The sequence below is a fragment of the Scardinius erythrophthalmus genome, assembly GCF_964197995.2.
Source record: "Scardinius erythrophthalmus genome assembly, chromosome: 23".
NCBI classification, from domain to species: domain Eukaryota; kingdom Metazoa; phylum Chordata; class Actinopteri; order Cypriniformes; family Leuciscidae; genus Scardinius; species Scardinius erythrophthalmus.
This window is the reverse complement of record NC_138243.1, coordinates 6,781,355-6,794,451: the sequence shown is the minus strand read 5'-3', so window position 1 is coordinate 6,794,451 and position 13,097 is coordinate 6,781,355.

Here is a 13,097-nt window from a genome sequence, read left to right as displayed (position 1 = left end):
CTGTGACTCTGGTGAGGTCGAGACAGATGCTGCGTCCCAATTCACCTACTTATACTATGCCCTAAAATTATGTAGCCTACTCTTTTTGTGAAGGAAAAGTAGATACTTTTGTGTTTGTAGCAAAAGAGTAGACAAGCTTTGGAACATACTATCACGTCATACGATTGCGTCTTTAACGGTTGCTCTCTGTCGCATCCTGTCACAGTAAACTGGCCTGTGTCACTGGCAATCTTCAGTCGCAAGTCTTTCATTCGTAGACTCTCCTCATAATAATGCATAATGATGCATTTAAAAGTAAATGGCCAAACAGATCTTTATAAAAGTCCACATTTTTATTGCAGATTAATTATAATTTTTATCAGGTTTAACTTTTATTAGTCTCTCAAACCTTTATCTAAACCTCTCACAGTTGGTCACGCACATCCGCAATGTTTTGTAGTTTTAACACTTTGTATTCGTGTTTGTAGTTCTGAACCGAATCCTCCTCCAAAGCGCAATGGGTTGTGGGCAATATTAGTCTTTATAGTGAGCACGGATCCACACTTCCAAAATCTACCGGAATTAGTAGACCATCCGGGGACTTTTGACATACTCTTTTCAACATACTAGGCTTTGGGGCACACTTGTTCTAATCTCACATACTATTATGGATGGATAGTATGGACATTGGGACGCAGGGAGAGACACACTTTCTCCTTCACAGTGGTAAATACACAGGTGAGAGAGAAAGACTTCAACAAACTTTCTAACCTTGTACCACAGATTTACACTGATCAAATGCAGATATTACTGGGTGAAAACAATGACCTGCCTAACTCAACCCGAGCTGCTAAGACTTTTCAAGGAATGGCTGAAGATGCAGTTTTGACCCTTTAAATCTTACTCTTACTATGTATAAATACCTTGCTACGTGTGCTGTGCTAGAATAACTGGGACTAGTCACAGCACTTGCATATTGTTGCTATTGTTGGTTTGATTGCTTCTATTGTTCTTCTCATTTGTCGCTTGGATAAAAACGTCTGCTAAATGATTAAATGTGAATGCAAATTACCCATCAATTGAAGCAAAATTAATCTTTCAGCTGCACACTCAGAAACCAACTGATGTCTTGATTAATATAATCTAATATTATCCACGCATACATAATATCTGGATAAATGTCCATTTTTATAATATTTATTTTATTTGTTGTATTTTATTCATTACTTGGCACATACTTTTAATGTCGTTGTTGTTGTAATATTGTATATGCTATTTCTTTTTCATTACCTGTGTATAATGCTTCGGCAATATTGTATGTAAACACAATCATGCCAATAAAGTACTTTAAATTGAATATAAAAACGTATTGCAATTGAGAGAGAGAGGCAATGCTATAACATATGGTGATGCTTATTGAATTTGAAGACTGAGAAGTCTTTTAAATTAGACAAATCAATGATTGTGCCATGTGGCTTACATTCTAATCAATTCATTTTCTTCCAAATGAGCTTCATTAATGCCATTGACTACAAATTCTGTATGCTTGTACACATACTTGTTACTTCTAGTTTAACTCTCTACATCACAGTTCTTTCTCAAATGATTCTGGGTCGAGACACAAAAAAATCACATCTGAATTTGTAAGTAATTAACATCGTCTGCTTCAAGGTTGAAAGTGTTGTGCGTTCAGAGATGCTCTTCTGCTTCAAGGTTAGACATGTTAAGGGTTCAGAAATGCTCTTCTGCCTCAAGGTTTGATGTGTTGAGGGTCCAGAGATGCTCTTCTGCTTCAAGGTTGGAAGTGTTGAGGGTCCAGAGATGCTCTTCTGCTTCAAGGTTAGACGTGCTGTGTGTTTAGAGATGCTCTTCTGCTTCAAGGTTGGAAGTGTTGAGGGTCCAGAGATGCTCTTCTGCTTCAAGGTTAGACGTGCTGTGTGTTTAGAGATGCTCTTCTACTTCAAGGTTAGATGTGTTGAGGGTCCAGAGACACTCTTCTGCTTCAAGTTTAGACGTGTTGAGGGCTCAGAGATGCTCTTCTGCTTCAAGGTTTGATGTGCTGTGTGTTTAGAGATGCTCTTCTACTTCAAGGTTAGATGTGTTGAGGGTCCAGAGACACTCTTCTGCTTCAAGGTTTGATGTGTTGAGGGTTCAGAGTTGCTCTTCTGCTTCAAGGTTAGACGTGATGAGGGTTCAGAGATGCTCTTCTGCTTCATGGTTTGATGTGTTGAGGGTTCAGAGTTGCTCTTCTGCTTCAAGGTTTGATGTGTTGAGGGTTCAGAGTTGCTCTTCTGCTTCAAGGTTAGACATGTTGAGGGTTCAGAGTTGCTTTTCTGCTTCAAGGTTAGACGTGATGAGGGTTCAGAGATGCTCTTCTGCTTCATGGTTTGATGTGTTGAGGGTTCATAGTTGCTCTTCTGCTTCAAGGTTTGATGTGTTGAGGGTTCAGAGTTGCTCTTCTGCTTCAAGGTTAGACATGTTGAGGGTTCAGAGTTGCTTTTCTGCTTCAAGGTTAGACGTGATGAGGGTTCAGAGTTGCTCTTCTGCTTCAAGGTTTGATGTGTTGTGCATTCAGAGATGCTCTTCTGCTTCAAGGTTAGACATGTTGTAAGTTCAGAAATGCTCTTCTGCTTCAAGGTTGGAAGTGTTGAGGGTCCAGAGATGCTCTTCTGCTTCAAGGTTAGACGTGCTGTGTGTTTAGAGATGCTCTTCTACTTCAAGGTTAGATGTGTTGAGGGTCCAGAGACACTCTTCTGCTTCAAGTTTAGACGTGTTGAGGGCTCAGAGATGCTCTTCTGCTTCAAGGTTTGATGTGTTGTAAGTTCAGAAATGCTCTTCTGCTTCAAGGTTTGATGTGCTGTGTGTTTAGAGACACTCTTCTGCTTCAAGTTTAGACGTGTTGAGGGCTCAGAGATGCTTTTCTGCTTCAAGGTTAGATGTTTTGAGGGTTCAGAGATGCTCTTCTGCTTCAAGGTTTGATGTGTTGTAAGTTCAGAAATGCTCTTCTGCAGACCTTGGTTATAACAAGTGTTTATTTGAGTTACGGTTGCCTTTCTATCAGCTTGAACCAGTCTGGCTATTCTCCTCTGACCTCTGGCAGCAACCAGGATTTCAACAGGATATTTTCACTTTTTCAGACCATTCTCTGTAAACACTAGATATGATTGTGTGTGAAAACCCCTTTAGATCAACAGTTTCTGAAACACTCAGACATCTGGCACCAACAACCATGGCAAGTTCAAAGTCACTTAAATCACCCTTCTCCATTCTGAAACTCAGTTTGAACTTCAGGAGATCTTTGATGGTATCAAGATCTCTTGACTATGGCTGTGTCCGAAATCGCATACTCTCTTGAGTAGACTTATTTTGAATAAGTAATTACTTCACAACCGCTAATATAGTATGAGTGTGTGTTGTATGAATGTAATCCGAATGTAGTACATTCATCATGTCATTATCATGTGATCTACCAGCGTCAGTTGAGTCGCTTCACTGCCATTCACAAATCCTGTCCTGTGACCTCATGGGATAGTAAAGTGTTTGTAAAGTAATCGTATGCACACTTCAGAATCTCACTGGAAATTCTAGGTCATCCGGATACTTTTTGCCTACTGTTTTATGCGTACTGTGAATTCGGACATACTACTTTTGTCACATACTGTTTTCCGCCTTCTATATAGAGTTGGGAAGTATGTGATTTCGGATGCAGCCAAGGTCTACATGCCTAAATGCATTGAGTTGCTGTCATGTGATTGGCTGATTAGATACAGTATTTGCGTTAACAAGCAGTTGAACAGGTGGACCTAATAAAGTGGCCGGTGAGTGTATGTAGGTATCAGTGTTTTATGTGTTGCATCGATACATCATATTTTTTATAATTTCAAATGTATCAATATCGATGTATTGTTACACCCCTAGTTATTGCATAGTAGAAGTAACTTACTCCAATTATGTTTTAATTTTGTGATATTTGGATTTGAATAGAATCAAATCTTTCTGAATTTGCAAAATCGTGAAGTGCCCAAAAAATCCCCCCGCCGTCCACTTCCCTTTCTACCTCTGATCTCTCCATGACGCTATCTGCAACGCTTTTCATGTGAAGGTCAAAGCTAGTGTTGAAAGGTGCATTGAAGCTCTGATGGGAATCACAAGAAAGGGCCTTAAGCAGTCTATGAATGGATTTACAATTTTCACTTCATTTTCAAAGTGTTTAGAACTTTGTTACTTTGAAATTAGAGTTATTTGAACTTATCAAGATTCAGGTACCTTTTTGAAAATCTCATTAAATGTAATTTAGCTGTCAGAGTTAAGGGTAGCACTGAACAGGCCTCCAACAATCATGTGAAACACCACAGTTCACCTGCACGCCAATTAATGAAACAATTCATAAGACGTTAATTTACCTCGTCTGAAAAGAGACCAAAGGGCTTCGAGGTGCTGACATTTTTACTCCTAATATAATTAGCTGCATTAAAAGCTAATATGTTAAAAGTAATTTGATATGCTGTGACACTGGGAAAATGGAATAAAAAATTGGACTGTGTAAATCAGACAAATTGTTTAAAGGATTAGTTCACCCAAAAGTGATTAACCCTATAAAGCCTACAGTATCATATTTGATACACAGATGCCTCTAAATTACCAACATGATCAAAACGTTTGGCGGAAAAACCTGTTGTACTCAATCTACTACATGCCTTCTGTCATCTGATTGTGATTCATCCATACAATTTTTTTCATTTATAAAAAAAAAAAAAAAAATACTTACAATTGGCTGTATGCTCATATTCAGATCTACCTCCATCCAATCAACAAGTGATATCTAGTACCCTGCCCTAATTTTTTTCCAATAATCTATTTTACTCGGATGCATGTAACAATACGAAAGAAATGATCTGTCGCGAATGTAAGTGAACACAAAAGGATTTTTTTTGAATAAATTGCATGCACCTCTTTTCCATACACCGACACTGACAGACAAAACGTCATACAGGTTTTCAATGACAAAGTCATTGTAAACAAAGTAAATATTGGGTGAATAAATGATAATAGAATTAAAAAAAAATTGTAACATTCTCTTAAATGACGTGTAACATTTTCAAACTGAGATATCTCTGCACACACAGACTTTTATAGAGTGATGTTTCCTTCTTTGAGTGTCATATCTCAAAACATTAAGTGAAACTTAATACATGAATCTCTGAAACTCAAACATATTTGCGGAACTGATCCTAACACTAATATGCCAAGTTCAGATTAATCCACTTTGAGTCCCAGCAGTGTGAAACCGGGACATTTATATAAATGTTTGCAGACCATTAACTGCTTAGCTGACCTGCTAAATGACTTTGACTGAGGGAAAGGCGGCTAATGTAAATGGCACAGTTTATTTACCCAGCAAACACACCACTTTACCGCACCAGCTAATTATCAACAGCTAATGGTAAATGAGTTTGGGGTGTCTGTTAGCTTTCAAAGTCAACCTTGCGCTCACCCATGTTGATTAAGACCAAATGGATTGTGCTCCATTCCGGTAATGTCTTCTTGGATGTTAATGGTGGTACTGCAAGAATTTCAGATGAGAGGTTATGGTTCTGTACTTAGAGTTCAGCTGCATATTTTTAAGTCAGTATTTCTTATGCTGTTTGGAGGCAGATATGACAGTATTGGGCTGTGGTGAGCATTTAGGTGATGTGAGGTTTAAACAGGTTTGTGTCGTATCTTGATTATGTTTCTGTTATTTCGTGTTTAGTTTTAAGTTTGATAGTGATTTAATTGGGACTTTGCAACTACATGTCAACTAACTATCATTAGAGTATTACAGTTTTTCTCGATTGTTTACACACATTTTCTGAAAGCATGCCTCATATTCTCAGAACTCCACACACAAATCAAAAACACACACACACACAATGGGCAAAACCCCCCAATTCTCCTGCAAAATGAAACTTTACATTCAAAACAATGTTATTTCTTCTCAAAATGGTATTTTGTTTTCAAATGACACACACAAACCATCATATGAATAGACATTTATAAGAACCAGTTGAACACTGATGTGCTCGATGTAAAACACTATGATGAATGTAAAACACTTATTCTCCATTCCTCATAATGACTTAGGCCTTTTTTGTTCAGTGTTACACTTACTACAGACAGTATACATAAGTGTGTTGTAAAATATTTGAGAATATTGTTTTTATACTTAGAACAAACAAATACACGGTAACAAATATCTTTTATTTTTCCCACAAAAACAATGTACACAGTGTACATCCCAACCAACACAAAGCTGCACATACAGTGGTCTACATACAAAACAACAGAAGAATTGACTGTATACAGTTACAGTAAAAAAACAAAAAAATCCAATGTTGGCATCCATTGCCCCATTGAAGAGCTGACCTGTTGCCCTTTAACGCTAAAGCTCTGATTGCTAATTGTAAAACTGTGTGACGGGTGTTTGCCCATGTGAAGAGTCAGTCTGCGTATTTGAATGGCAGTGTGTTCCTTGTGAAAACAAGAGATTTTCTGCATGAAAATTGTGCCAAAAGCAGAGAATTGTGTGAAGTGTTTTGAAAAAAGTGTGTTTTAGAACTGCAATTTGAGTGTAAAGCAGGAATTGTGCTTGTAGTTTAGCAGAATTGGTTCAGGGGGTTGGTGAATGAGTTACATGTTGTGGTCATTGTGTCTCAAGTACCAGAAAATGTGTGTAAACAATCGAGAAAAACTGTAGTAGACTGTCTGCTTAATATCTGCTAACTCTTTATTGTGATGGTCCTCAACAGACAGTCTACTGACTACAAGTAACTTTAGAACTACATGTCAACTAACCTGAACTCTAACAGTCTACTAATACTCTAATGAGAGTTAGTTGACATGCAGTTGCAAAGTTACTCATAGTCAGTATAATGTTTTTTGAGGAGCATAAAAATAAAGAGTTAGCAGATATTAAGCAGACAGTCTACTAATACTTTAATGACTGATAGTTGACATGTACTGTAGTTGCATATTACAAAGAATGTCTAAAGTAGACTGTTGAAATTAAGAGTGACCAAAGTACCGCATTGAATCTGTTTAAACACCTCATGTGGTACACATGCTCCTGGTTGGGAATCAGTGTTATAAATAATGCTATACATAATAGTGTGTATGGAATCTCCCTATTTTCACATTTGGATAGTTTTAGGGATTTTACAAATGCAAGCACACCTGGTTCCTGTGGAAAACCCAATATTGTATACTCACTGTGTTCAGTTGATTTTGGCTGGTGTGAAAATGCAGTGCTGTTTTATTGTAAGGTCCACCCGTTGGCCCAACGACGGAATCCAATGGCGTGGGCGAAGGTATAATGCGTGCGTGTCTTTTCAGTGCTCCGGTGAAGTTTACTTAATTTTTTTAATTTAGTTTAAATTATACTTTAGCTCCAAGCTTAATCTGACTCCAATTTCAAATGATTATTAAATTTAGATGGTGTTTCCATTTAGGAACTAATCATAAATATTGGTTGTGTATAAATTTAGATAATTGAAAGTATGGGATATCCAGAATAATCAAATATAGTCGTTCATTACAGACCCGGTATCGCATTGAGTCACATTCCAGCCAGGTGCACAGTGTATGCCGGGTGCAATAGATGCATAGATAAGCGAGGAGACAGGTTTGGGATCTTTATTATGCTCTATCTTTGAGATCCTCTCTCCAGAATAATGAGTTTCATTGTTTTATCGCAGGGTGTTTAATCTCAGCTTTTGACTTAGCAGGAAAACCCAGTCTTACAGTACATTATCTATGCATGTGAACGGTCAGAATGATCATGTATCTGTGGTCGCAGACAGTATTCAGTTCTATGTTTACATATTTCAGTACCATGGACAGCAGACATCGCTACTACATTTATAAAACAAATGAAGCGCATTTCACTTTCTGGATAAGAAAGTTCATATCTTTTACTATACCATGGTCTGTCTGAATACTCGATTCTTATTGGCTGGAAGGTGTGCATTAAAACCGTTTAATGCACAGGTAGATCCAAGTCAGCTTAATCACTGTTCTATATTAATGCACTGCTTTCATTTAATCAAGCCCATAGACACTGTCAATCACACAGAGATTGGGCATCACACTGCTCACACACACTATGTTTCTGTGTGCTTGTCTCTATAGTTATTATTTATTGCATTATTTATAACACTGATTCCAAACTAGGGGCACAAAAACTTGTTGTCAGCTCTGCCATGTGACTTTTATTAATCAATTACATTATATTAATCACTACATTATATTACTAAGGAGGTAATATATATAATAAGGAGGTGGAAATGTCCCTGTTTTTGAAGTAATTCAAATCACAGCTTCATTGCTAGTAGAGAGACACTGCAAAGACACTTGTAATTCTCTCTCTCTCTCTCTCTCTCTCTCTCTCTCTCTCTCTCTCTCTCTCTCTCTCTCTCTCTCTCTCTCTCTCTCTGAGATGATAATAATACATAATTTTCACCAGTCAAATTTAGTTTTAGAAACATCAATGACAGCTTTAACTGTTGATAATTAGTAATAATCAGTTGAGTTTAAATATAATTTATTAATAAGCATATTATGCAATTAATTTGATTACATTTTAAGCCTAAGTATTATTTAAAAGAGAACACATGTATTTCTTGTCTCGAACTTCCATTGCTGAATCTGCTTTGCTATCAAGGCATTAGAGCACTATCTCTCCCTCAGGCCATGGTGTCTGTTCAAATGGCATTGACACAATAATGCATAATCTAAGCTGAGCGGCAGTTTACAGCTGAAGGCTTTTTCAGTCTGCAATTATGGGCTCTGTGACCTTTCCTGCTGTTATTTAGACACAAACAAAGGCAGCACAATTCTGACTGTGGAAATAGGAGTGGCGCCATTCCTATTAATTAAGTGTGGGTTCAATATTTGATTTAAATCCTAGCATATATGTCACAGTGAATGATGAGTGTGGTTGTGAGACAGTAAAAGAGCTTCTTTTGAAAGATTTGCTGAGACTACAAATGCATTTTACTTGTGCTATAATGGGCTATGCTCTCTGTTTGAACATTTTCTCTGCCACGTGAATGTGAATCTTAAAGTCCCCATGAAATCAAAATTGACCCTATTTACTTTGTTAGCGCATATTACTAGTCTTGTGGTGAACAATTAATCCGTGCAAGTAAATATAAAAAAAAAAAAAAAATTTTGCCATTGTAATCTTTAATCAAAATCTGAAAAGTTACTTCCAGGTCTGGAATGGCGTCTTTTTCTGAAGACGTATGTTTGACGGCTTGGTTTGAAAACGCTTAACCACTCCCCTCAAACCGTTAGTCTGTTATGAGCAGAGATGGAGAGGAGGAGCGCTAGAGTAAAACCCTGCCCTCTGTTCAATATTCCGTTTCACTGGGAAATACGTCATAACACTGGAGAAAAGTCGTTTGCAACTTCCGGTTCACGGGGACTTTAAACTTAAAACATGAATTATAGACATGATATAGGTAATCTCTTACAGCATCCATGCCACAAGGAATGAAACTGTCCTTGATTTTCATAATTTCACCTTGATAATAATTACTTGAAAAACATACTGTAACTTTCAGAACTCAAACCTTCTTCCCCAGTCTAGAAAGATAATTTAATAAAAAACAGCTTAATACATAAACGTTCAGGCTTACACTTACTAACAATACTATAGTTAGTCTACATATTATTCCAAACACCAGAAGAACTAATAATAAGAAGAATATCTGTTAAAGTGTGCCAATAAAGGTTTAATGGGGCTCTGTAGAACCATTGACTTAATTTTAAAGAACTCTTTTTGCCAAAGAGGTTCTATATATATTTTTTGTGCTATCATAAAGTATGTTTGCGAGCTGTTAAATTCATCAAATGGAAAAAAATAAAACAAAATTAATTAAAATAAAATTATCTCATGATGGGAACCCTTAAAAGGTTAAAAGTCAGCTTAATCACTGTTTTATATTAATGCACTGCTTTCATTTAAGCAAGCCCACAGACACATGTCAATCACACAGAGAGATTGGGCATCACACTGCACACACACACTATGTTTCTGTGTGCTTGTCTCTATAGTTATTATTTATTGCATTATTTATAACACTGATTCCCAACCAGGGGCACACAAACTTGTTGTCAATGCTGCCATGTGACTTTTATTAATCAATTGCATTATATTAAGCACTACATTATATAAGGAGGTTAACCTCCTTATAGCCCGGTTTAGTTCCTGTCTCTATGAAAGCCCCTCCTTCTGAAAAGCTCAATATGCTCTGATTGGTCGGCTGGATCAGTGTGTTGTGATTGGTCAAGCACTTCGAGTGTGTTCGGGAAATGCCCACTCCTTACCATAACCGCCAGTTTCAGCACTACTAACTAACTCAAGCAGGCCCCTCCCCTTTATTTTGCATGTGCCTTGGGCAGGAATTATTTAAATGAGGAATATTGTGACTTGTTCGTTCTCGGAAGAAAACTCAAGACTACAATGGACGCGTTTCAGGGAGTTCAGAAACACTGACACTGATATAGAGAATAACTCCCGCTGGAGGGACTTTGTGCTTTGTAACTTTGCAGACCTTTTTCATGCGCAGACAGCGACATTACACACTAAAGAAAGTTAAACGTAAAAAAGCATAATAGGTCCTCTTTAAAGGTTGAACTTTTTTTATGAAATTTAAATGTATCTTTTTTCAAAAATCAGTGTTATTTGTGTGCCTCCCACCAACCATAGTTTTGTGGTAATTCTAGTGTTATCATACATATTATGGATATTAAATATTAGATTTTCATTTATCAGCCATTCCATTGGTCGGTCTGTCTGCTGTATGTGTTTGCACCATGAAAACAGTTTTGTCACTTGCATATTTAGACCTATTACTATAATAATATCCTACTGAGGCCTATTAGATAAAAAAAAAAAAAAAAACATATTGCAATTGAAAATCCTCTCATGTCTGAATGTGTTAATGTTATCTGTGTTGTGAATATTTGCAAATGCGATTATTTGTGAAATATTCAGAAGGCAAGAATGAATTGGCCACCAGCTGTGCTTGTCTAAGCCCATTTCAGATGATTTGTAAATTGTCTTTCAGAATGTCCATCATCTCCGTAGTCTGGTATTTTTTTGTGCAATCATGCAGAAAACCTCTCTAGAAATGTGTCATTATTTGCACTTATATGCATGACTTCTGCATTTGGTGATATAAACTCTGAAAGGAACATGTCAGTGACCTCCACTCATTATTATTCTGCAGTGAAACGATTATGACAGCGCTTGGCAAGTCATTCAAAGTCTGTACAAAATGTTTGTGCTAATAATACACAATAACATATGTAAGACCTTAGTGATATAGGACTGTTACTACACAAAACACACACTCTAAATTACTAAAGCAGTAAATCTTACATTGCTACTGTGCAAAGAGGTGATGTATTGGTAAAGATCTGGACCGGTTACAGACAGCTTGCAGGTTCGATATCGGAGCTGACATTATTCCTAACATTATTCCCTTGAGTTAGACACTTTACTCCTGGTTGCTCCAAGATGGATGTTTAGGCATTTAGCAATACATATAATATAGTATACACATTACAATATGCACTATGTGAACTTGGATGCATTTAAAACTGCAAATGTATCTTGGACAAAAATAAATTATAAGACATTATTTATGAAAACATCCTCACTTTACAGCATTTTTTTACAGTACTGTAGTTTTGTAGGTATTCTCCATATGTGACCCTGGATCACAAAACCAGTCTTATGTTGCACGGGTATATTTGTGGCAATATCCAACAAAACACTGTATGGGGCAAAATTATAGATTTTTCTTTTATGCCAAAAATCATTAGGATATTAAGTAAAGATCATGTTCCATGAAGATATTTCGTAAATTTCCCACCTTAAATATATAAAACATTTATTTTTGTATTACAACTTTAAAGGCGATTTTCTCAATATTTCGATTTTTCTCAGATTCCAGATTTTCAAATATTGTCCTATCCTAACAAACCATACATCAATGGAAAGATTATGTATTCAGCTTTCAGATGATGTATAAATCTCAATTTAAAAAAAAAAGTATACATAAGACTGGTTTTGTGGTCCAGGGTCACATATTTGAGATGTTATAGTTTTTATGGATTTTTTTTTTTTTTTTTTTTGTCTCTTCATGCAATCCCGGAAAGTTATTTTTAGGAAAATGAACCAACAAGCATAGCATGTGAGTTAATGCATTTTAGTTCCAAAAAAAAAAAAAAAAGAAAAAAAAGTGTGATAAAATGTGTACATTTCAGTCATATTTACCAAGTACCTGGCATAAATTGGGGCAAAATTAATATGGCTGCATTGTTTGACTTTTTTTTTTTTAAAACAAACTGTTGCCACTTTTTATTATTATTATTATTATTATTATTATTATTATTATTATTATTATTATTATTATTATTATTATTATTTAAGTGAAGGTTTGCCACTCTATCATGGTTTCCTTAAATCATTTAGACTTGTTTAACAGTGTTTATGGAATACTGGAACATCAAAGGAGTGTTTGCAGTCTTGGTCATAACACGACCTGATATTCCTCGGAGCGTTTTGCGACTGTGTAAAGCAAACGTCAGACGTAATGAGTCCCATGAGGTGGCTGCCAGTACCATTACAGATTCCCCACCATGATTAAAAAACCTACATACATCGCGGTTGAAGGAATTCTGCGGCTTTCAAATGTAAACTAATCTGGATTGCGGAAATAAAGTGAAAGATGACATTAAACCACATCAAAATTACTTTACCTCATAGTTCAGAGGTCCAGGTTTTGTGCTTCTAACTTCATGTAGTGTGTATTTGCGCATTGGGCCATAATATACTGTGTACAACAACTTTTTTTTTTTAAAGCATTAGATATACAAATGTGTTTTTGACCGTGTTACAGATTAACAGATTAATTGCAATTAACTTGATTACACTGGAAGCCTGGAAATCTGAAAGAATAATGGTCTGTCATCGACTAATGAAAATCGGCCAGCTCGAGGGGCGGCACCAAGCGTGCATTTGAAAATCTCACTGTACGCAATTGGATAACACTATGACCAATCACAAC